At 40.9% G+C, this 24,621-nt stretch overlaps 1 long non-coding RNA gene across 1 annotated transcript; it reads right to left on the minus strand.

Moving 5' to 3' along the window:
• Window positions 1-1,501: 1,501 nt before the first annotated feature.
• On the minus strand, window positions 1,502-24,420 carry LOC142456385 (uncharacterized). The gene is made up of 3 exons (XR_012786067.1): window positions 24,391-24,420; window positions 23,279-23,418; window positions 1,502-2,077 (listed from the first exon to the last, which is right to left on the minus strand). It is a non-coding gene; the product is annotated as an uncharacterized LOC142456385 (long non-coding RNA).
• Between the last annotated feature and the right edge of the window lie 201 nt (window positions 24,421-24,621).

Raw genomic sequence — 24,621 nt, forward strand, 5'->3', positions numbered from 1 at the left:
CATGAGGGATGCCCTTCTAAGAAATAGCTTTTCTTTACTGAACAAATTCATTGACTACAGTGTCATCTATAATAATATTATATCGAATAAACAGAATAAATGTAATGATCAGAAAGGTGATTTCCTCAAGGCCAGAGCCCTGTGTCTGGAGGCAGCCTGCCTATAGGTAAATCTCACCTCTATTTTAGAATTGCTGTATCACCTTGGATAAGTTCATCATCTGTAACTCATTTTCCTCATCTGAAAGTGAAGATAATAATGTTTCCTCATCTCATTGTTCTGAGATCTGAATCTAGTCATTTCCACAAAGTACTCAGCTGAGTGCCTAACATATATTAAGACACTCAGTAAAGTCTTATTATTGCCATGTTATGGAAGCATTGAAAATGTGACAATATTAGTGAATACTAAGCTCCTTAAAATTTAGTGAGTGCTCCCCAAAGTGAGGCCTTGTAAATAACAGTGCTAGAGGTGATTCTAGGGAGGTTTAGTGAAGTAGTGGTTACAGACTAAGCGGTTAACTACAAGGTTAGTGTTTTGAACCCAGGCTACTCCTGTAAAGATTTAAAGATCTTTGAAACTCAAAGGAGTAGATATACTCTGTCCTATAAAGTTGCTATGAATCAGAATAGACTGGGTGTCGGTGAGGGTTTTCTTGTTGTTGTTTAGTTTTAGAGGGGATTCTAACTGCTGCGTCAAACAAACCAAAAACAGTTGCCATTGAACTGATTCTGACGCATGGTCAACCCATGTGTTTCAAAGTAGAACAAATGCTCCTGAGGGGTTTTTTGTGGCTGGTGTTTTAGAAGGAGACGCCAGGCCTTTCTTCTGAATGCTTCTGTGTGGTCTTGGACCACTAATCTTTTGGTTAGCAGCCAAGCACTAGCCATTTGTGCTATCAGGGAGTTCAATCCCTATGTAATGGCACCCACCCCACCCCCCAAAAAAAACAAACCCATTGTCATCCTGTTAACTCTGACTGAAGATGACCCTGCACAACAAAACAAACAGTGCTCAACACCATTTCTTTTTAAAAATTTTTTATTTTTAAACATTTTATTAGGGGCTCATACAACTCTTATCACAATTCATGCATATACATACATCAATTGTATAAAGCACATCTGTACGTTCTTTGCCCTAATCATTTTCTTTTTTTACATTTTATTAGGGGCTCATACAACTCTTATCACAATCCACACATATACATACATCAATTGTATAAAGCACATCCGCCATTCCCTGCCCCAATCATTCTCAAAGCATTTGCTCTCCACTTAAGCTCTTTGCATCAGGTCCTCTTTTTTTCCCCTCCCTCCCCGCTCCCCCCTCCCGCATGTGGCCTTGGTAATTTATACATTGTTATTTTGTCATATCTTGCCCTATCCAGAGTCTCCCTTCCCCCCCTTCTCTGCCGTCCCTCTCCCAGGGAGGAGGTCACATGTGGATCCTTGTGATCAGTTCCCCCTTTCCAACCCACTCACCCTCCACTCTCCCAGCATCGCCCCTCACACCCTTGGTCCTGAAGGTATCGTCCACCCTGGATTCCCTGTACCTCCAGCCCCCATCTCAACACCATTTCTAAGGGAACATTTGTATGTCAGATCTTTCATGGGGCAGCTAATGGGTTCAAACATTGATTATCACTTGAATGTTATTTGTGTCATCCGTACTCCTCAGACCCTGCTTGAAAAACCAAAAAGAAAACACTTCCATTGAATTTATTCTGACTTGCTTCATTCACTCACTCCTGTGGAGTCCCGGGGAACTCACAGTGACCCTACAGGACAGAAGAACTGCCCTTGTGAGATCCCAAGACTGGAACTGGTTATGGAATAGAAGCCCTGTTTTTCTTCTGAGGAGTGGCGGGTGACTTCAATCTGCTGGCCTCGTGATCACAGCCAAACTTGTAACCTCTACATCACCAGGCTCCTAGTATGACGCACAGCAGTCCTGTATAGGGCTGAGGAAGCGGAGAAGCACGATGGAACACATAACTGAAGCTTCCTTCCTTGGACAGGCTAGCAGGTTTGTTCCTTCCACCTTGCTGTTAGCAATCAAACACTTACCAGGGTTCCTGGGAGATGGAAATAATTTCAGAATTATTAATGAGTAGACCTCACGAAGACCGAAAGATACATACGAATGAAATCTTAATCAATATGGAGTTGCTTGTTCTAGAAAATAAGACCTGACACCACCACACTGAGGCAAAACACTTAGGGTGTGCAACAGAACAGCAAGAGGAACAGATCAAGGAAGTACCCTGGGAATACCAAAAATAGACTTTGGGGCCAGGGCGTGCCAGTCTATCAGACTCCACAGAAAACACTCCTAAAGGTCAACAAACACCTTGAACTATTTACACAGGCTTTTCTTTTGTTGTCATTGGTTTGTTGTGGTGGTTTTGTTGCTTTGTTTTTGCTCTGTTTTGTTTTCGTGCATATTATTATCTCTGTAGGTCTATCTAGATAAGATAGGCGGGATAAACAATCTGGAGGAGAAGACAATGGGACCCACAGTTGCAGAGGGACATGGGAGAGGGGGAAGTGGGAGAAAGGAAGTGGTGTTAACAAACCCAGGGACAAGGGAACAACAAGTGATCCAAAATTGATGGTGAGCAGGGTGTAAGAGACCTGGTAGGGCTTGATCAAAGGCACTATAACCGAGAGGAATTACTGAAACCCAAAAGAAGTCTGAGCATGATAGTGGGACAAGAGGAAAGTAAAAGCTAAGAAAGAAAAGAGCTAGCAGGCAAAGGGCATTTATAGAGGTCTAAATACAGGCATGTACATATGTAAATATATTTTATGTGATGATGGGGAATAGATCTATGTGCATATATTTATCAGTTTAGTGTTAAGGTAGCAGATGGACATTAGGCCTCCCCTCAAGTACTCCCTCAATGCAAGAACACTTTGTTCTAAACTGGCATTCCATGATGATCACCTTCCTGACACAATCGCTGAATACAGAGGGTGCATAAGTAAATGTGAAGAAAGATGGTGGTGCCCAGCTTTCAAAAGATATAGCCTCTGGGGTCTTAAAGCCTTGAAGATAAAGAAGTGACCATCTGGCTGAGAAGCAACAAAGCCCTCATGGAAGAAGCACAGCAGCCTGTGTGAGCATAAGGTGTCGATGGGATCAGGGATCAAAGGACAAAACATCATATCATTGTAAATGAGGGAGGGTGTAGGATGGGGACCCAAAGCCCTTCTGTAGGAAACTAGGCATTCCCTTATAGAAGGGTCACGGCGAAGAGATGAGCCAGTCAGGGTGCAGTATAGCACTGATGAAACATACAACTTCCCTCTAGTTCTTTAATGCTTCCTCCCCTCCCCCCCAATATCATGATCTCCCAGTTCTACCTTACAAATCCAGCTGGACCAGAGGATGTACACTGGTACAGATAGGAACTGGAAACACAGGGAATCCAGGACAGATGATCCCCTCAGGACTAGTGGTGAGGGTGGAGATATCGGGAGGGTAGAGGGAAGGTGAGTGAGAAAGGGGGAACAGATTATAAGGATCTACATATAACCTCCTCCCTGGGGGACAGACAACAGAAAAGTAGGTGAAGGGAGACATTAGACAGTGTAAGACATGACAAAATAATAATAATTTATAAACTAAGGGCTCGTGAGGGAGGGGGCGGGGAGGGCGGGGGCTAAAACGAGAAGCTGATATGAAGGACTTCAGTAGAAAGCAAATATTTTGAGACTAATGAGGACAACAAATGTACCAAGGTGTTTGACATAATGGATGGATGTATGGATTGTGATACGAGTTGTACGAGTCCCCAATAAAGTGATTTTTTTTTTTTTAAGAAAAGAAGCTCTGAGAGATAGTGATGCTAAAGAGGAAAAAAAACTCTTCATAAACTAATGTTGGGAAAAGTTACATATTTTCTTTCTCCTCTTAGAGTTACCTAATATGTACTTTAATACATTTCCTAATATTTAACACAGGGGTTCTCAAACTAACCTCATTGTGATAACATATGAGAACAGGGATTCACGTTTTGTCCACTGATAGAGGCCAAACCCTAACTCAGTAATTACTGCAGAGCATGTCCGAGAGAACCTGTTTGGAGCGTGCTCATGAACCGAAAGCATGCTTACACTGGCTTTGATGTTGTTTGGAAGACAAAGCTTTTTATACATACTGAATTTTTCAACCAACTTCCTGTTCATAAGATATCTGAAGAAACACCGTCCAAGTCAAGAGGGAAAGTTTTCTGATACACGAGGACCAAGGACCCATTGGTTTGAAGGGATCGACTCTGTCTTTTTGTTTTGTTTGAAATAATCACAAGGATCTGAGAAATCAATGTCTAGAAGAAAAATCCCAGAAGTCTCCTATAGCCATGACTAGCCGAAGGCAGGCAGGCAGGCGTGATTTTAAAAGCTGAGGGACCAAAGAACAATAGCAGCAGCCAATTCACCAATTGTTTTTTCATTTATTTTTATTTTTAAAATCTTGCAATGGAGACTGGATCAGCAACTGCCCTAAAAAAAAAAACTGTGCCACAGGGCACCAGGGTGGAGGGAGAGTCGCCCCTGGCGCCCCAAATGAGCGCCGCCCAGAAGGGCTTCAGGGCCATGGCATGAGCTTTGACTTGTGCACCGTTACATAGCCAACAGCAAACGGCTAGCCGGTAACATTACCGCAGCTGCTCGGCTATGTAAAATGTGAACAGGAAACAAATCATTTTCCTGATACATGAGCTCACCGCTTATCTAAAATCAGTTACACACTGCCAAACACCCTCTTTTACCCCCTGCCTGGTGACTCCCATTAGTACACAATGTAATTTCACAGCTAGTGCTTGGGGAACTTTCTGGAAGCATTTTAGACTGAAATAGTGGAGTGGAGGGTGGCATGGGTCTGGTTAATTTCAGAATATTGAAGTGTTGGAATTACAATGTGATGACAGAATTCATCAGAAGGATTTATTTCTTTGGGCCTGTGGCCTAATGAATTGGAAAATATTTTCCTATGTCTTCTCCTTGAGCTCTAAATTAAAGTGACACATTTTATTAAAAAAATGTCGTTGATACATATTATGGTATGAGTTAGGGTATGGCACACATGACAGTAATGTCATCTGGTCGTCCTGCGCGTTGATTCCATGTCACATGGAAGTGAGAGCGTAGAATGAAAAAGTATCTATGGAAAGCTTTATTATGTGTGTGTGCTGTCCACACACCCAGTGTCAATGTGCAGGCATTTCATGTGACGGTTCCTATGTAAATCTGCCCCGGCCATGTGCTGAGCAATGTGACGGCCTGAACTTGTAGTGTTCTGAGGGCAAAGAGACGCGATGGAATAAAATGAAGTCTTTTCTCGGTTCAGTTCCTTGGTTCCGAATCAGGGCAATAGAGGAATTCAAGATGGAACAGTGAGTGGACATAGCTGGGCAACTGAGTGTCGTAGCCCTAGTTAACTCTGATATTGCGCAAGTCTGACCAAAGACTGGTATTAAAAAAGTCACCCGCTTGACATGCTCTGGCACATTTGGGAATTCGGCTACGGGTCATTCTCCGCGCGCCATGTCAGAATGACATTGCCAGAGTGCGTTCGCTGCACTATTGGCGTGCAGGATGCTGTCCATAGCATGAGTCACTCTCACCTGCTAAACACAGCTGGGAAGATGGAGGCAAAGCTGACCTGGCCCTTCTCTGATTGCTGTTAGGCAAAGTCCTTTGGCTTGAAACCGTAGACCGGAAGGTGGAAGCTAAATCCTTAGAAGGGAGAGCCCTTGATAGATATTTTTCTCAATGGCTAATTTTTCAGAAGAGTACCCCCCTTTGGCTCTTCCAAGTCTGTTCTTAGTCTAGAAATGACTTCTGCACCGTGGGTGAATCTGCTGGTGTTTGGAGTACCGGCAGCATAGCTTCCCGCAACACAGCAACATGCAAGCCACCACAGTACAACAACCTGGTAGCTAGGGGCTCGCTAGATATAAATAAATATTGTTATAGACGATCTTTACATGTGCATACACATCTGCAATTCTATCCACACCTGCATCTATGCTCTGTGTGGTTAGGTGCCAAGTCAGTTCCAAATCACAGCAGTCCTATGTGTAACAGAACGGAACACTGCTGGATTCTGCCCCAGGATCAAGACTCCTCTGGTGTCTGAGCCCATTGCTACAGCCACGGTGTCAAGCCACCTTGCTGAGCGGCCTTCCTCTTTTGTTGCTCATCTCATTTACCAAGCAGAATGTCCTTCTTCAGGGACTGGTCTCTTCTTCTGATAAGTTCTAAGTATGTGAGACGATGTCTCAACCCCCTTGCCTCAGTGGAACACTCTGGCTGTACTTCTTCCAAGACAGAATTGTCTGTTCTTTTGGTGCCCATAGTACACGCAATATTCTTCACCAGGATCATAATTTAAATGAACCAGTTCTCCTTTGATCTTCCATATTCAATGTACAACTTTCATACACATAGGAGGCCATTGAAATGACCATGATTTCGGGCAGGCCCACCTTTGTTGTCAAACTATTCTGTTTTTCAACATTTTAAAGAGGTCTTGTGCAGCAAATTTATGCAACGTAATGTGTCCTTTGATCTCTTGACCTGCTTGCATGTGCATTGATTGTGGAACCAATCAAGGGAAAATTCTTGGTAGCTTCAATATTGTCTCCATTTATAATGGTATTACCTATTGTTCTAGTTATGAAGAGCTTGGTTTTGTTTACAGTAAGTTGTAATCCACACTGAAGGCTATAATCCAAGATCTGATTTCATCAGCAAGTGCTTCAAGTCCTCCTCACTTTCAGCAAGGAAGGTGACATCACCTGCATATGACAGATTGTTAATAAGCCTTCCTCCAAACTTAATACCACTTTCCTCCGCACGTAATCCAGCTTCGCTGATTGCTTACTCAGCATTCAGAAGTCTGGTGAGAGGATACAACCATGAAGCTCGCCTGTCTTTGTAATAAACCATGTAGCGTTCTCTGGTTCTGTTCCCACAACTTCCTCTTGAACTAGGTACAAGTTTCACATATGTACGATTAAGCTTTCTGGAATTCCCTTTCTTCCCACAATTTGTACTAATCAATAGAGTTTAGTGCCTTGGCATAGCCAATAAAACATAAGAAAGCTTCTTTCTGAGATTCTCTGCTCTCAGCCAAGATCCATGCGATATCAGCAGTGGCATCCTTTGTTCCATATCTTCTGAAACCAGCCCGAAGCTCTGGAAGCTCCCTGTCCATGTATCATTTCCAACATAGTCAATCATATGATTTTGGATTCAAATGGCCAATACCAGTCCATTTCGGCTTGCCAGCACCTACGGCATTGATCTTTATGCATTCCATTTCATTTTTGGTTACTTCCAGTGTTGCTGGATTAATATTTGGTAAGTTCCAAGTTCCAGTTACTAGGTTTTTGCAACTATTTCTTCTTATTCGGAGTCATCAGCAAATAGGGTGCCTTTGCTCCCACTGGCTTTCCTCCATTACTTTGAGAAAGCAGCTCTTTCTCAGTCTGAGTTTGCATGCCTTCGGACAAGAGGGGCTCATCTTATGGCCCCGAATCTGACAATATGCTGTGTCTAGTCACTTGGCCTGTAGTATCTGACAATGTTTCGATGCGCTCTGAAAGGATTTTGTAGCTAATTCTTCTAAAGTGGACATTCTATTCCCTCTTGATAGTCTGCTCTTAGTCTGGAAGCTCTGCTGGAGCTTCGCACGTTCAGAGGCCCAGCTGGCATGTGAAGCACTAGCGACACTGCTTGAACCATTGCAGCCACACACAAGCCACCACTGCATGACGAATAGATGAGGCCAGAACATGTCTATGCACCCCTGTCTGTTTCCATGTTAATTTTGCTAGATGTTATTATTTATGAATTAAGACATTATTTGTAAATTTGTCAGATGTTAAGAATCTGATCAAAAGGATTATTCACAGATTAGAGAAACATTTGGTAATGATAATTCAGATAAAGGGCTAATTTCAAAAATCTATAGTAAACCACAACACTTTAATAGGAAACACACAACTGAATCAAAAATGGACAGAGGCTATTGAATAGAAATTTTCATAAGATAACATCCAGACATCCAACAATTATATGAAGACTTGCTTTAGTTCATCAGCTATAAGAAAATTAAAAACTAAAACAAAAAAAGAGAGAGATACCACTCCACATTGACACTCTTAGAAAAATTTTTAAAGAGAAAAAGCAATAAATGCCCGAGAGGATGTGGGGAGATTGGAGCACTCGGACATTGCTGGTGGGATTGCAGTTTCACAACCACTGTGGTGCTTCCTTTAACAAGTGCAAATACAATTCCTTATGATCCCGTAATCTCTTTTATTTGCATATGCCCTAAAGAAATAAAGAAGAAAACACGAACAGATATATGTAGACCTCTGTTTAGCACAACAATTTCTACAACAGCAAAAAGATAGAAAACAATCAAAAAGTCTGTCTGTGACAAAATGGAAACTCAAACTGTTTTACATACACACAATGGAATATTATGCATCCTTATAAACATGACGATGAGCCTGTCAAACACCTCTATGGAAGTTGTGCTCAGCAAAGTGGGTCAATCTCATAAAGATAAAGAGGCAAGGAGGAAAGTACAGGTGGGAAAAGGAAAAAAAAAGACAAAGCAGAAAGACCTGTATTCATTGGGGAGGTGGACGCGGTTTATAAGAAGACTATCTCCATTTTCCTGACATGGGCTGGGCAACTCCTTACAGTGTGTTCTCCCTTGAGGCATGTCCTGTCTGCGTTATACATCACACACAAAAAAGGAAGAAACAATTAAAAAAAGAATCTGATTATTAATGAAAATATTGTTGTATTTTCTTTATGGCTCTATCAATGGTCATTTTTCAATAGTACTCATAATATTAATTTTATTACTAAGAGCATCAAATATTAGAGATTGCCTAAACAATCAGGCTGTTTTAGAACATTGAATTTTGTTTGAAAAATCTAATTTGTGTTTGTAAAGCGGAATGACCTAGATGTGGGACTTAATTATAGTTTACTCCTCGGTCCTGCTTCTACCTTCTTAAAACAAACAAAAATCAAACTATCAGACAAAGCAACTTTATAGGACAGAGAAGAACTGCAACAGCATTCTTAGAAATGGCTGAAATCCTTAGGAATGTCAACTGTCTGGTACATCATTCTCATGGAGCTGTGGGTCAGTTCAAACCCCCAACCTCTTGGTTGCCATCTCAGTGTTTAACCGCTGCGTCTGCCTTGTTTAAGCATCAAATACTCCTCATTGATGACCCCATTTGCGACATCAGCTTTAACTCACTGTTAGGGAGTTGATTTAGACCCTTTGGGACAGGGCAGATCTGCTCCTGTAGGTTTCTGAGACTGGACATCTTTATGTGAGTAGAAAGCATCTTCTTTCTCCTGTGGAGCAGCTGGTGGTTTTGAACTGCTGGACTTGCAGTGAGCAGTCCAACGCATAACCCGATATGTCATCATGACTCCTCTGTGTGCACAATTGAATCATACATCTTCAACTGTAGCTTCTTTGTATCCCTGATCCTCTGTTTACTACACGTGTCTACTATACATGGATACTCGTTTAGCATCTGAAGCTAAAACTGTGAAGTAAAAATTTACTTTTATGACTCTTCTAAATTCTACTCTTACAGTATTTATGTAGTTGAAGGCATTAATAGCTTAAGAGCTCCCAAAATGATATTTCTTTTATCCATCTCTACATCAAATAGCTCACTAAGACCTATAAATCTTCCTTCCAAGGCTACCAACTACATTCCCTCTTCTCCATTTCCCTTCTGGAGGCTTAGTTCCCTAAGTCTTTCTATCTTAGATCCAAAATATTGTAACAAGCTCCGTGGTTTTCTGTTTCCACTTGCTACTATGTTCCTCCTTGCTTCGGTTTTCTCCACCATTCGCTATCACTTCCTTGCTTAAATTCCTTGGGTGAAAATCTGTTGCAAATCACCACCTTCCTCTCCAGTGTCCCCAAATCCACGTCTCTGTCTCAAGCACTCTCTGCTTCATCCACTTGGAAAGATGTACGTACGTTTGACTCTTCATTCTCTTCTATACATATGCGGCGACCGTCACTTAGAATGAGTGCCCTTTGTCCTGTTCTTGGGTGAATGTTTTCTCCATCTATTTAAAAACCTCGCACCATTAGTGCTACTTCCTAGAATTTCAACTGGGAGTTAATTACTCCTGGCTTGTGTTCCAAGAATCCTTGGGAGGCACAGGTTACATGATTGGCTAATCGTCAGCAGGTTGAAAGTTGGAACCACTTAGGGGCACCTGGTGAAAAAACCCTGACAATCTCTTTCCCAAAGTTCCCAGCAATGAAAATCCATTCAATAGAAATTTTTTCTGGTTCCTGATAGTACAGACAACAGTGTCACAGCTGAATAAATGGTAACTGCTTCAAGGTCAATGAGCATATAGAGGTTATTGTTTTATTATCCAAGTCAAAACCAAAGTTACTGCCACCGAGCCTATTCACACTCACAGCAAGCCTTTAGAGCATTTCTGAGACTGTAAATATTTAAAGGAGCAAAATATGTCATTTTTCTCCCATGGAAAGACTCGTGAGTTTGAATAGACAAGCTTATCATTATCGGTCCAACCCCTAACTCACAGGAGTCCTTACGCAGGCAGAGAAGAAAAACAAAACAAAACAAGACAAAACTCACAAGACCGGCTCATAGCAACCCCGTGAGTTTCTGACACTCAAAGTGTTTGCGGGAGGAGAAAGCCCATCTTTCTCCTGAGGTGCTGCTCGGGGTTTCTAATTGCCAACTTTGGGGATGGCAGCCCAACTCATAACCGCTATCAGCCTTTTAGGAGGATAAGAGAGGACATAAAAAAGCAATCAAGTTTCACAAGGCATCGAAGGGATCAGGTATCAGGCATCAAAGACCAAAAAAAGAAATCATAGCATTGTGAATGAGGGGGAGTATGGAGTGAGGATCCAGGGCCCATCTGTGGGCAATTGGCCATCCCCTTGCACAAGGGCTGTGGGAGGAGACAAGCCAGTCAGGGTGCAGTGTAACAGTGATGAAACACAAAATTTTACTCTAGTTCTTGAATGCTTCCACTCGCACCCCTACTATCATGATCCTAATTCTACCTTACATATCTGGCTGGACTGGAGGATGTACACTGGCACAGATAGGAAATACAGGGAATCCAGGACAGATGAACCCCTCAGGACCAGTGGTAAGAGGGGCAATATTGGGAGGGTGGAGGGAAGGTGAGGGAGAAAGGGGAACAGATTACAAGGATCTACATATAACCACATCACTGGGGGATGAACAACAGAGAAGAAGTGGGTGAGGGAGACGTTGGATGGTGTAAGATATGACAAAATAAAAATAATTTATAAATTATCAAGGACTCAGGGGGGAGGGAGAAGTGGGGAGGGAGGGAAAAATGAGGAGCTATTGCCAAGGGCTCAAGTAGAAAGCAGGTATTGGAGAATGATGAGGGCAACAGATGTACAAATGTGCTTGACACAGTTGGTGTATGTATGTATTGTGATAAGTGTTGTATGAGCCCCTAATAAAATGATAAAAATAATAAACAAACAAAACAAAAAAGCAATCAAGTTGATTGCAACTCATAGTGACACCCCCCCCCCCCAGGGCATAGTGCACCAGTCCCACAGAGGTTCTGAGTCAATACATCTTAGCAGGAATTGAAAGCCCCATTTTTGTTCCTGGGAATGGCTGGCGAGTTTGAACTACCAACTTTGTGATTAGCAGCTGATGTTTAACCCCATCTGCCACCAGGGCTACGAGGGAGGATCTGGCGGTCACTATATACAGCAATTTAGTTGATTGTTGGTCAGTCATAGCCACGTTACTGCTCAGATTGTGTTTTACGTTCTGGAACATAAATCGATTCTTGTAAGTCTCCAGTCAATCCTTTGAGAATTATTAGCAAAATCCATCATTGCCCGGGCCCTGAGGTCAAAGCCCATGACATGATTTTTGATGTACCACAAATAGTTTTCAAGAACTTGTCCAAAGTCAATCATCACATTTTATTGACTATACTATATTTTGAGGTCTGTTGCCTTTTCAAAACAGGTTCAAGCGTTGTAACTGTTTAATTCCTGAAATTATTTATTTAATAACAATGAATGTGAATTGTGTGAGAGAAATTGCAAATACAAGTTTTCAAGCACTTTTTTTTGTTAAATTTATTTTCATGTACAATGAGAAATGCTTTTTCTTTAAGAGTATCACAGCTTTATTTGAAAGCACACATAAATACTTAAAATTTCACATAACAAAACAGAAAGCATGGCAAACCTCTACAATTTATTATTGTTGATATATCAGTGCAGTGCATGCTAGAGTTTACTGTCTTTTTCTGAAAACATATCAAGCATATATAAGAATAAATTAAGATCATTGCTACAAAATCAAGAAGCCTTCAGTAAAAATAAATATAAATATGTGAAACTATTATATCTCAACATATTCTCTATCTAGGTCTATGCCCTACTGAAGGTAGTATTTCTAGCTCTCTAATTTTGTGTGTTTACATCTTTACCACATCAAGATGGCAGATACGGCATCATTGAGGAACTCAGATCATGTTCCTTTTAAATATTCTTTTAGTTTTACTATAAAAAAGAAGCCTGGCAGGGTGGGATTGGGCCTGTAAGGCAGGTAGGTTAAGTTTTCCTAACAAAATTCTCATAGTACAGACTTTGTTACATTCAAAGAATAAGCACGTGAATTTTATGCTAGAAAAAAATTCCTAGACACAACTTTCCTGGCCTTTTTGTCAACAATGCAAATTTCCATTATCTTAAAACTTCTTCAATATGAGATCCTGCAATTGTTTCGTGTCACCTGGAATTAAAAAAAAAAGTGTTGCCATAATTTTCTGACCCAACTTCTCTGTCTTGAATTCAATTAGCCTATCAGATGTTTAGGAAGTCAATGTTTTGTTTGGACCTTAATTTTAAAGTACCACTTTGAAGCTCAGAAAAGTGGCTTACTAAGAAAAGTCGTCTGTAGTCATTCACCAACCATGGAGACATCTTTAAACATGTTTTGTCTGGAAAAATCCATACATGTATGAATTGGAATCCTAAAAGCAATACTTTTTGACTTAGTCTCACATGGTTTCTTGATATCTATCTCCTTTTGTGATGATTGATATTGTGAGGATGACACAGGACCTAGAAATTTCACTCTGTTGTACATGGGGTCACTCACTATGAGTCAGAACCAACTCAACGGTTCCCAACAACAAGTTTATGTGTCTACTTGGCTAGGCTAAAATTCTAAGTTTTACAGATATTATGTAATCACCTCCCATTTTGTGATCTGATGTGAGTAGCTAAACCCCTGGAGAGAAGTTACCTTGGGGGTTTGACCTGCATCTGTGATGTAAAGTAAATATTCTGATAAGTTCATTCACTTCCTGATCCTGTAGTAGTCTAGGATCTGATCTCAGTGTCTGGAATGTAAGTGTTATGAAGCAAAGAAGCCATTTTGAGGACTAAGCTGCTCCTGACTCAGCCATGGTACTTCCAATTGCCTCATATGCATGTAAAAATTGGACAATGAATAAAGAAACCAAAGAGGAATTGATTCTTTTGAATTACAGCATTGATAGAAAGAACTGTGGACTGCCACAAGAACAAACAAATCCTCCTGAGAAGAAATATAGCCAGATATTTCTTAGAAGCAATCATGACAAGACTTAGTCTCATGTACTTTGAACATGTTTTTAGAAGAGACTAGTCCCTGGTCAAGGATACCATGGTTGGAAAAGTTGAAGGTCAACAAAAAAAGAGGAAGACCCTTCATGAAATATTTCGACACAGTGACTGCAACAATGGGCTCAGATCAACACTAATTGTGAAGATGGTGAAGGACTGGGCAGTGTGCTTCAGCCCAAACTCCATAGCACCCAAGGACATGATAATTCTAGGTTTAACTTCAGGAGGAACCACAAGCCAGTGTCCCACAACAACAGCCCAACTGCACCTTCTAAACAGCATTACACAAAGGTTCACATTTTTGCACATAACTTATTATGGGTCTTTTTAAATGATAGCCATCCTTGTGGGTGGGGAATAGTATCTTAGAGTCTTGATTTGCAGTTTCATTATGACTAATGACATTTTGTATCTTTTGGTGTGCTTAATGGGCATTTGTATAACTTCTTTGGAGGCCTCTATGGTTAGATTCGTTGCTCGTTTTAAAATTTGGTTGTCTATTTTTTGTTATTGGAGTTATTTACATACTATGTATACCTATCACTTATCAAATAAATCATTTGCAAATAAAAACAGTAAATAAAACTAATGAGAGTTCCATGGTTACTATGAACAGGCATGTTTGCTTTTCTAGATGAAAGTTGGTTTTTTAAAATTAATTTAAAAGTGTAATAATGGTTAACATGAACATTTATTAAACCTTTAACATGAGCTCGATGCTGTGCCTTATCTGACAGTATTTATTTCTCATAATATTAATGTGATGTGGATACTATCATTTTCTCTATTGCACAGTTTGTAAAAGTGGTACAAGAGACTCTAAATGATCTATACATCTAGTAGCCCTGGTAGTGTTGTCGTTAAAAGTTGGACTGCTGACAACAAGGTGAACAGTTCTAAACTACCAGTGGCTCCACAGGAAAAATATGAGGCTTTCTGCTCCCGTAAAGAGTTCAGCCTCAGAAACCCAGAGGGGCAGTTCTACCCTGTCTTTACAGGATCACTGTGAGTTGGCATCAACTAGATTGCAGTAACTATATACATGTAGTAAGTGAAGGGGCTGAGATCTCAATCCTGCTGGGTATTTTGAACCGCATTAGTTTTAACAACCTTTGGGCTGAAAGCACCTGTATTCCTTAGTTTACATCACTGAAGCCAGTCTATGGAAGAGGTCAAACATGAATATATCCTAAGTACTTGAAACACATTTAACCTTATTTAAAAATTTTCCAAATTCAACAAGAATATCCTCTCATTAAAAAATTAGGCAATCGTTATTTAAATATTGTCTGTATATTATAGAAGTCATACTCTAACCCCACCTAGGAGTCTTGCTTTTTGTTCAGTTCATTTGTAGACTTGAAGGTCTGGAAGAGGTACCCAAAACTCTCGAGTATGAACTTCCGGAAAGATGGCAACTAAGTAATACATACCAGAGGGACTCTGCAGAAATCAATGCAGGACAGTTACTAAGAAGGAAATTCTACACTGCCAGGTCACAGGAGGACCATCATAAAGATAAGTAGGCATAGATCCACTAGGTTTTTAGGTGCTGAGGGATTTGGGCTTACCACACTAGAAGCTGCCTAGTTTTTGACCTTAGCCCCGCCACTGTCTGATCCAGAGCCAGGATCATTTGGAGGTGGAGCAGGGACTTTATCTCAACACAGCCACAGCTTGCTGCTGCCTCAGGGGAAGGATTAAACCCCTCCAGCCTGATGGTCAGGAATCAGGGCTCAGCTATACTGTCACTTTTTTTTCTTTCGCTTCTCTCTATCCCCCCACAGTCTCAGCAGGCTTAGTTTTTTTTTTTCTTTTCCTGTTCCCTTTTCTCTCATATACCACTGATGGCTTCCAGACCACTCCCTTAGCCTAGGGCATTTATGCCTACCCTCCACCCAGCTGGGAGAGTTCCACCCTTTGCAGCATAACTCTAAGCTTGGGAAAGCCTGTTCACCCTCCACCAGGGGATATCCTTCCAAACTTCTTCCTGGGGAAATTCCACCCACATGGCTGGGGCCATCCTGCCCACCTTATTCAGGGGAAATCCTGCATGTGTGGCTGGGAGAGCTTATATATGTCCTCTGTGGTACCACATGACTGAAGAAATGTCCTCCTGTCTGACATAGTGCCTCACACAGCCAATGGAAGCTCAGTCAATAGTTTCCAGCATTCCACATGACTATGGGAACCTCTGCCCAACTTCTGAAATGATCTACCTGACCAGGGAAATTCTGCCCATCATTCATAGTGCTCTACACCAAAGTGGGAAACCCACCAGCCTTCTGTGGCACTCCCATTGCAGTGGGCACCCTCACATGCCATCAGCAGTGCCCCAAGCTGCCATGGGTCACAGTATCATGGTTTCTTGTGAGATCACCCAGTACAGCACCATCCTCATGGGTCTGCAACAACCCAACCAGCGTCCCATGAGAGGACCATCCAACTTGCGCTCCCAATAGCAGACTATTGGTTGACTAAGGAAAGAGTGAAGTCACAGGAGTGTAAAGTGGCAGGCCAATCCCATAATGCAATTAGGTGCAGGAAGTTCAAAGTAGCATTCCTAGTAATCTCCCAGAGAGAGCCAGTGCTCTTTGATTCCCTGGAACATGCCACCCGACTCCTCTAAAACAATGCAATGCAAACAGCAATCAGCCCCAACAACCACAACAAAAAACAAGAGAAAAAAAAGGCACTGGCAGAAGCTATCATGAATTTAACGATGTGCATTGGAGAAGCAGATATAGATCTGCCACAGAAAGAAATTTTCAGAATGCTGCTTGGAGTCATACAGAAAAATGATGAAACAATTGAGGAGATAAAGTCCATACACCAAACGGAAATACAAGAGCATAGGGATGAGATAACAAAATCCAGTAGCAGACTCATGGACTTTGCCAATCAACAGGAAGAGGCAGAGAACCACACCAGTGACCTACAGGACAGCCAAATAGACTTTAGCAAATGCAAACAAAAATCTAATACGATCATCAGAGAAGCTGAAGAAAACCTAAGACTTGTGTCTAATGCTATTAAGAGAAACAGCATCAGAATAATTGGATTACCAGAGGAAAACACAACAAAAAAGTCATCTGCAACAATAGTGAGAGAATTATTGGAGGAAAAGTCAGGCAACCATTCAGGAGGCTGAAAGAACACTAGCTACACTGAATCCTAATTCTTCTTCGTCACCAGGCACATAATAGTTAAACTATCCAACTTTGAGGAAAAGGAGAGAATCATGAAGCAGCCAGGGAAAAACAATCACACATAAAGTTTCCCAAATAAGAATATGCTCAGACCTATCAGTGGAAACTATGAAGAAGAGGAGAGAGTGGAGTAACATATTCCAAAAATTGAAGGAAAACAAGGCAAACCCAAGAGTACTCTACCCAGCCAAATGACCAATCAAGATAGATAGAGAAATAAGAGTATTCCCAGACAAGGAGCAACTCAAAGAATTTGTTAGAAGAAACCCAGCCATGCAAAAGATCCTTGTTGACCCAGTATGGGCAGAAGAACAACACTCACCAAGCATAAATAAGAGACCCCCACATAGAACAACCCCACCCAGAGGGCAATAAAAGGAAAACAGCCCCCAAGATGGCATTGGCTTAAGGGTGGAAAGAAGTCAAGACTGAACCACACAAACACACATGCACAACACACTGATAAGAAAAGGAGGTAGGAAAAAACCCAACACAGAAGGTATAAGATGACATCACAGAGTCCACAGATGGAGATAATAACCCTGAATATCAATTGCCTGAACTCAGAATTAAAAGACAGACTAGCAGACTGACTTAGAAAACACAGCCCATCAATCTGCTGCCTACAGGAGACATGTCTCAAGATTACAGACAAAAAATGGGCTGAGAATCAAAGGCTGGAGAAAATCATATCAAACAAAAAGCAATTAAAAAAGGCAGGAGTTGCAATCCTAACCTCGGATAAAATTGCCTTTAATGTGCAAACCATACAAAGAGATAAGGAGGGACACTACATAATATTCAAGAGAATGGTAGACAAAAACCACAAAACATTTCACACATATATATTCTCCAAATGAGAGAGCTGTTGAAGATGTCGATCAAACTCTCCAAAACATGAAAAAAGAAATCATAGCTCCAACAATTAGAGTAGATAAATTCAATATACCACTCTCTGAAAAAGATAGATCACAGGGAAAGAAACTCAACACGGAGGATAGAGATCTAAATACTACAATTAGACGATTTGACCTAATAGATAGTTACAGAGTTTTTCTTCCAAATACAAAATTTATTCACATTCTTTTCACGCCTACATGGCACATATTCAAAGATAGACCACATGTTGGGGCATAAGGTGAATCTGCTTAAATTTAAGCCCATTGATATCATACAGACCTCTCTCTCTGACCACTATGCCATAAGGCTGAAATTAAAAAATGGAAGATGAAGAGCATATGAGCAAACAATTGGACAATGAATAACTCTGTATTGTAAAAGGAGTATGTACTGGTCCAGGGCAGAGATGAAGTTAGGAAATTTCTAGAAACTCATGAAAATGAGAGCACAATGTACCAAACGTATGGGACACACCAAAGGCAGTTATTAGAGGAAGTTTCATAGCAATACATGCACACATGAAAAAGGAAGAGAGACTTACGATTGATATGCTGGCACAACATTTACAGCAATTAGAGCAGAGTCAACAGAACAATGCTACTAATAGCAAAAGAAAAGAAATAAAAGTGAGGCCTGAGATTCAGGAGAGGGAAAATAAGAAAACTGTGGAAAAATTAATGCTGCTAAAAGTTGGTTCTTTGAAAGGATAAACAAAATCAAACTGCTAGCAAAATTAATCAAGAAAAGAGGGGAAAAAATTCAATACCAAGGATGAGGGATGAAAGAGGGGACATTACAACAGACCCTAATGCAGTCAAAAGGATATGAAGTACTATGAAGTACTATGAAGAACTGGACTCCAATGAATTCAACAACTTGGAAAACGGACAAATTCATAGAAAAAACAATCCCTCCCTAGACTATCCCCAATGGATGTCAAAAATCTCAACAGACCCTTAGCAATAGAAGAAATAAACAAGGTTATCAAGGGATTACCAACAAAAAAATCTCCTGGAGTAGATGACTTCACAGGAGAACTCTACCAAAAATTCAGGGAAGAACTGACAAAATCCTACACTAGCTCCTCCAGGAAATAGAAAAAAGACTGCAAACTCCTGAATTCCTTCTATGAAGCTAGTATAACTCTGAAACTGAAACTGGGCAGGGATCCCACAAGAATCAAGAACTACAGATCAATATACCTAGTGAACATCAATGCAAAAATCCTTAACAAAATACTGGCCAAAAGAATACAAAAGTATATAAAACAAATAATTCACCATGACCAAGTGGGATTTATACCAGGGATGTAAGGATGGTACAAAATACAAAAGACCATTAGTATCATTCACCATATTGACATGAAAAACTATAAGAACCACATGATAATAACAATAGATACAGAGAAAGCATTCAAGAACATCCAACACCAATTCCTGGTTAAGATCCTCAAGAAAATAGGAATGGAAAGAAAATTCCTCAAGATAATACAAGCTATATATGAGAAATCAATAGCCAACGTGGTAGTCAATGGAGAAAAGATGAATACAATCCCACTGAAAAAGGGGACCAGACAAGGATACCCTTGTTCCCACTCTTATTCAACATCATACTGGAGGTTTTAGCTAACAGCATAAGAAAAAGAAAAGACACCAAAAGCATTCGCCTGTGGAGGAAAAAGGTGAAACTACCGTTATTTGCAAATGATATGAGTTTTATATATGGAAAATCCGAAAAGCTCCACAAGGGGAATACCGGAAGCAATAGAGGAATATGCCAGAGTGGCAGGATGCAAGATCAACACACAGAAGTCTATCAGACTGCTGTACACATCAGATAAGTCCACAGAAGAGAAGATCAAAAAGGTGGTACCCTTCACACTAGCCAAGCACAAATTGAAATATTTAGGGATGTACCTGACTAAAAGGACAAAAGATCTATATGGGGAAAACTACAGAGCACTATCACAAGAAACCAAGAGTGACCTCAACAGATCAAAGAATATCCCATGCTCATGGATGAAGACTCAATATAGTAAAGATGTCGCTTCTGCTCAAGGCACTATATAAGTTTAATGCAATCCTTATACCAATTACCCTCACCTTTCTTCAAAGAAATGTAAAAACTCATTACCAACTTCCTATGGAGAAGGAAGAAGCCCACAATTAGCAGAGAACTCCCCAAGAAGAAGGACATAGTGAGAGGGCTTGCTTTACCTGTCATTAGCAAATATTATACAGCCACAGTGGTCAAAACAGTGTGGTATTGGTATAATGACAGATGCTCAGACCAATGGAAAAGAACTGGAAAATAAAGTCATCAGCATACAGACAACTGATCTTTGATAAGGGCCCAAAAAATATCTAATGGGAAGCAGATATCCTCTTTAACAAGTGGTGCTTGAAAAACTGGAAATCTACCTGCAGAAAATGAAGCAAGACCCTTATCTCACTCATGCACAAAAGCAAAGTCAAGGTGGATCACAGACCTCGAGGGAAAACCCCAAACTATTAGGACCATCAATGAGGGAATTGGAACCAACCTGTGAACTTTGGTGCAGGTTATATAAGCTGTCAGAAATAGGAAGGATACAAACAAAGAGTAGGCACAAATTGACAAGTGGGATATACTAAAGATAAAATACCTGTGGACATCGAAAGAGTTCACCAGGAGAGTAATAAGAAAGCCCACGGACTAGGAAAACATCTTTAGCAAGGACACATCAGACAAAGGCCTTATTACTAAAATCTACAACACTCTGCTAGCCTCCAAAAAGAAAAAAAATGAATTGCCCACTAAGGAGGTGGGAAAAGTACCTGAACAGAAGTTTCACAAGGGCAGAAATCTGAATGGCCAATAAACATATGAGAAAATGTTTCTGATCATTAGTCATAACAGAACTGCAAATTAAAACAACTATGAGATACCACCTAAAACCCTCAAAGATAGCCCAATTAAAAAAATCAGAAAGCAACAAGTGTTGGAAGTGCTGTGGTGAGATAGGAACTCTCATCCACTGCTGGTGGACCTGTAGCTATGCACAGCCACTATGGAAATCGATTTGGGGATTTCTAAAACACATGGAAATTGAGCTACCGTACAACCCAGCAATCCCACTACTGGGCACATACCCAGAAGAGGCCAGAAATAAACCACAGCCAGGCATCTGTGTTCCAATGTTCATCACAGCACAGTTCACAATTGCAAGGAATTGGAAACAACTCAAATTTCCATCAACCTACGAGTGGATTAAAAAGCTGTGGCACATACATATAATGGAGTACTATGCATCTCTAAAAAGCAGTGATGAACACATGGAGCACATCACCACACGGGAAAAACTGGAGGAAATTATGCTAAGTGAAGTAAGCCAAACAAAGAAAGACAAGTACATGAGTCTGCCGAGGTAAGCTTAAAAAAAAAAAAGCAAAAAGGGCATAGGGAAAAAGCTACTGTATACAAACATTTCTGGCCTGATGTCCAGGTAATATGGTGAGGGCCAGACCAAATCCAGGGATCCATGTGATAGCCAAATAAAAAGGAGGGGGTGAAAAGAAACAAAAACCATAGACATGGGTAGCGGGGGCACAGGGCACTAACCCAACCAAGGGGAAAGTATTGTTCATATCTCCACAGGGAAAGAGGGATCAGACTTCAACCCGGTGCTCCAAGATGTGAATGCAACATACCAGAATGAAGCAGTGAACCAGTAGAGAGGTCTGAGGGGCCAGCCCCAATCCCAACTATGTGGACAGCTGGCCCTCCTCCCAGAAGAATTTACTTCAGAGGACAGCAGTGAAGCTACAGCTCAGGGAAAGGGAAATGACTGAATGGGGAGGGAGAGTGGAGTACATTCTGGACCACCAAGTCTTGAGGACAATATCCCTGCTCAGAGCAGCCAATGCACAGAGAGGACCACATGGCCAGTCCCACTACGAGACATGACATCCTTCACTGACCCATAGCCCTACAGGGGACAACACTGGAGATACAATGCCCAATCTAACCCCATCAGACTGAAGCAAAACACTAAGGGTGTGCAACACAACAGCAAGGGGAGCAGATCAAGGAAGTCCTGACTTTGGGGCCAGGGCATGGCACCCCATCAGACTTCACTGGAAAACACTCCTTAAAGGTCAACAAACAGACCTTGAACTATTTACTGGTCTTTCTTTCTTTCTGTTTTTTGTTGTTGTTTTGTTTTCTTTTGTTGCGCTTTGTATTCTTTTTGTGCACGTTATTATCACTGAAGGTCTATCTAGATAAAGTAGGTGGGATAAACAATCTGGAGGAAAAAACAATGGAACTAACAGTTCCAGGGGGTGGGGAAATGGGAGAGGTGGAGTTGAGGGAAAAGGAAGTGGTGTTAACAAACCCAGGGACAAGGGAACAACAACTGATCCAAAATCAATGGAGGGGAGGGTGTAAGAAGCCTGGTAGGGCTTGATCAAGGGCAATGTAACTTAGAGGAATTACTGAAACCCAAAAGAAGTCTAAGCATGATAGGTGGACCAGAGAAAATTAAAAGGAAATAGAGGAAAGAACTAGGAGGCAAAGAGCATTTATAGAAGCATTTATTTATAGGCATGTGCATATGTAAATATATCTATATATGATGATGGGGAAATTATTCTATATGCATATATTTATAGGTTTAGTATTAAGTTAGAAGATGGACACTGGGCCTCCACTCAAATACTCCCTCAATGCAAGAACACTTGTTCTATTAAACTGGAATTCCATGATGCTCACCTTCCTGACAGGATCGCTGAATACAGAGGGTGTGGTATATAAGCAAATGTGGTGAAGAAAGCTAATGGTGCCCAGCTATCAAAAGATATAGTGTCTGGCATCTTAAAGGCTTGATAAGAGTTGCAGGAGCACCCAATAATATGATTAAAAAACCAAACTCTCAAGTATGAAACAGGAAAAGAAATTTGATGGAAAATAACAATAGTTTTGTTTGTTTTCTATTTCAGTGGTATACTTTTTATCAATGTTCTCAAATGACATGGGGGAATCACAGGGACTGACTTTGAAGTTTTAAGAAAATGAAAAAGAGCTACAGTGAGAAAAGGCAAGGAAAGTCTTGCCCAGGAATTTGTTTTCCATCATCACAATGCACCTTCTCATTCTTTGAAACTAGCATGGAATCTCCTATGAATATGTTGTTGGGAAACCTTACCTTAGTCACCCCACAACCCTAAGCTTGTCCCTTAAGACTTAATTTTGCTCTCAAAACTCAAAGTACCTTTCAAAACGTTCCTCAGGGGTGTCAAAATGGCAAATAAAAATCTAAGAATGCAGACTTCTTCCAGGTATGGTTAGAGAAAAGGCCTTTAGAAGTTTATAGATCTAGATGTAGGATATGTAAAATGGTAATAGTAGAACATTTTTACTTTTCTGTTTAAGAAGACAATTACTTTCTTTCTTACCCATGTATCTCTATTTGCTGGTTTTCTTGATATGTCATAGGCACTCACATTATTTCCTGGTCACAGCAGGATATTGAAATTTTCATTACAAGGATGAAGATTCACCATTCCAAAGTTAGACTCCAGAAAGGCATCTGACCCTGTGAATCATAACAACCAGGCTTTAGAAAAGGGAGAACCGTTCAAGGTCCTAGCTTACTTCTCTTTAGACAATCCAAACTATTTCTAGGTATAATTTAGGTTTATCTGAGTGAGAATATGCCCCTTAAAAGAGAGAGAGTACTCATTGGCCTTCTGGGTGAGCATCTATTACAAACACCCACATCATCTAGAGTAGAAGACCTCCAAAAGTTTTCAAGAGTATCCTAGAATATCTTTGGATACTCTGTAAAAACAAACAAACAAAATGACTCTGTGAGAAGAGGTTTGGGTAACTCTGCTTACTTATCAGATGCAAAACACAAATTTCAAGATAGAAAGTTCTAAAAACACTTAAGTCTAAAGAAGCCTTAGCTCTTTGTCTAACCAGAAAACTCCGTGTGATTTTAAAATGATACACCTCTCTCTCTCTCTCTCTCACTCACTCTCTCTCTCTCTCTCTCTCTCTCTCTCTGTGTGTGTGTGTGTGTGTGTGTGTGTGCAAGCGAGAGAGAGACAGGGGAGGGAGAGATAAATGTTCAACAGAAAAATAAATATACTTTGGATATAAAAGTGAGCCACCTTAGTTGGGTATAGTTATGTGTCAGCAGCTGCTGGTGGCTTCTGAACTTCAAATAGTACCCTCTTAACGATATCTCTGTGTCCCCCTCATTGCAGTCTAAAGCACGAAACCTTCTTGACTATTTTTCAAGATGGCTCGAGCATCCTAACCCCTCAAGCATTGAAAGTGAGGGCCACACTGCTGCTGAGGACTGGTCACGTGAACTGCTCCATACCTTTCACTTCTCATGTTTTACAAGAAGTGAGAGTCTAGTCTTTATCCTCACATATACACCTTATCCCTGGGGACACACATTCAGCACACAGCCAGGCAAAGAGATACCAATCTTTTCCCCAGTGGAGACTCTTTGCTTGAATGGAAGCATGGGGAGAAAGGGGGGGAAGGAAAATACCACAGTGCTCCGCATTCTTTTGGATCCTCTTCAAAGCACTGGATTCTCCCTAATGAATCCCTACTGTTCTCTTTTATAGACTAGTGGGGGTGATTTAGGATGGCTTAGACACTGTTTAGTGAGCCTTGTGGGGGAGTATATAATCTAGTGCCTCCCTTTGGAATGCGATGGTACTTAAAAAGCCATTAGGCTAAGCTTGAGGCTTTGGTTAAAATTCCCAGACAAGAGGAA

Source organism: Tenrec ecaudatus, chromosome 9, assembly GCF_050624435.1.
Source record: "Tenrec ecaudatus isolate mTenEca1 chromosome 9, mTenEca1.hap1, whole genome shotgun sequence".
Taxonomy (NCBI): Eukaryota; Metazoa; Chordata; class Mammalia; order Afrosoricida; family Tenrecidae; genus Tenrec; species Tenrec ecaudatus.